At 33.7% G+C, this 2,236-nt stretch overlaps 1 long non-coding RNA gene across 1 annotated transcript; it reads left to right on the forward strand.

Moving 5' to 3' along the window:
- On the forward strand, positions 1–1,708 carry LOC108660917. The gene is made up of 3 exons (XR_001926631.1): positions 1–31; positions 713–793; positions 1,674–1,708. It is a non-coding gene; the product is annotated as an uncharacterized LOC108660917 (long non-coding RNA).

The raw sequence follows: 2,236 nt of genomic DNA on the forward strand, positions 1-2,236 counted from the left end.
TGTGAAAATTCAAGGAAACAAGTGACAAAAGGTAAAATTTTTCAATTCTAGCTTGTGATCTACCTTTCCTATGCATTCTTTTTCATTTTCCATGGTTGAGAATCAAGTTTGCATGAGGATACCCTTGCTGGCCGGACATGGGGGGAGGAGTTTCGATGCTTGATTTCGTTAGATTTCAACGTATTTTAGTGTTTTTAGTTAGTTAGTGTTGTGTAGCATGAAAAGCCAACATGAAAAATTCATTTTCTCCCATCACCCATCATTGGCCGAATTCTCCATGTGGAATATTGATGATGATTTTGATTTTATTTCAAGTGAATTGGTTAGGAATTAGTGATTTATAGTGTGAGAATCAAGCTTGAAAAATTAGAGTGTTGATGCACCCACCATGGCCGAATTTTCCAAGAGACAATGTGAGGATGATTTTGCCATATTTCAAGTTATTTAACTTGTGTTTCATGGTTTGGGGAATTTGAAGAAAAATGGAATTATTGGAGTTGAATTGGACATATTGGCCAATTAATCGAGTGATAGATCGAATTAGGCCAATACCGTTTTATTTAGGTGCACAATTGAATTTGTGTAGAACACCGTGTGTAGACGATAATTTGAACAATTTACATCCCATTTCATGCATTAGTAGAAAGCCTAAATTGGTTTTACAACGGTTTAGCACAAATGTAGTAAATGGCTTATTGTGCATTATGTCTAGGTGGTGAGTTTTCTGGCAAAAGTAAAGAGATAGTACCCGAGGATCAAGAATCTGAGTACTCGAAATTTGACTCTCGAAATAGTGAGTAACCTTATCATCATCTTGATTATCTGAAGTGCATTTTAATTCGTTTTTGTGATTTTATGGAAAATGAGTTTAAATTGTAAATCTTTATGTTTTATAAGCAAAATGTGATTAAATGAAATGATTTTATAAAATTGTCTTGAAATTGAATGATGGTTTTGAAAATGGAGTAATTGGAGACTAATTGCTGTGTTATAAATCATGGCTTGAATTGAATGGGTTATGATAATATTGGCATAAATGGTTGGATTTAGTAAATGTGTTGAAGATGTATGGACTGTTGATTTGCTTTGAGAGGCTGTAAAACAAAATAATTGCCATGTCATGCTGTTGAATTTTATTGAATTGGTGGGTTATATATTGGTTGCTGCAGTGGACAGGTTCCGTGAACCAGCCTATTAGAGGGGCACGATAACCCTATTATATTCATACCTCAGTATGAGAGGCACGATTGGATAACTCCTAAGGTTAAAACTTTAGAGTTCACTTCATGCCAAACCATCACATGAGGGTGAACTCAGCCAACGCTAAGGAACGACTATGTTTTCAAAATAAAAACATGATTTATGCGTACATAACTTTTTAACAACCTTGGCAGACTCAGTTGGGATAGTCCTCGGCCAAGGTATCCTTGATAACTGAGTATGAGAATGATTTTGGCACGAGCCAAACTTTTCAAGAAATCATAAGCCTCGTTGTTTATTTGGGTGAAATGAATCTATTTTATCTTATTAAAATGAGTTCGAAATGCTGTGAATCATTTTTATGCTAATCTATTTTATCTGTCTCCATTTACTCAACTTTAGATTTTTTAGATGGTATTTGTTTACTCACTGGGATTATATAATCTCACCACTCTCCTTTCCATCCCTTTCAGGCTCAGGATAGTCGGTAGATAGCTCATTTCGTTGAAGGCTACAGTTGGACTTGCATCCTCAAAAACTGTAGGTTTACAGCTTTTAATACTTTTGGTCGTTCATGGGCCCACGTGTCACTGTAAATTAAATTTTATACTTTGGTTATCTGTATTACAGTATGTATGAATTTATTTAGCTTTTACGCTACAAAAATTATTTACCGGTAACTTTATAAATATTATTTTATAAGAAAATAGAATATTTTTATTATATTCAAAGTCATAATTTCATTTTAAATGAAGGTTTTAGATGTTTAAACTTACTTTTGATTATGAATTATATGTTTTATACTCGCATACTATATTTTTAGTTGGTTTCGAAATTTTAAGGGAAAAATGACCAAAATGCTCCTATGAGACAGAAATCATTTGTTTATTGATTTAAGTTGGAAATAGCTTAAAATCTTTTAGAGCATGATATTTGGCAACGATTACTCACAGGGAAAATGAGAAACTGATATTAAAGCTTTGTGGGGTTCCGACTGACATTCCAAGTAATGAGTGTCGATCGGGACACCGCAACG

Source organism: Theobroma cacao, chromosome 2 (assembly GCF_000208745.1).
Source record: "Theobroma cacao cultivar B97-61/B2 chromosome 2, Criollo_cocoa_genome_V2, whole genome shotgun sequence".
Taxonomy (NCBI): Eukaryota; Viridiplantae; Streptophyta; class Magnoliopsida; order Malvales; family Malvaceae; genus Theobroma; species Theobroma cacao.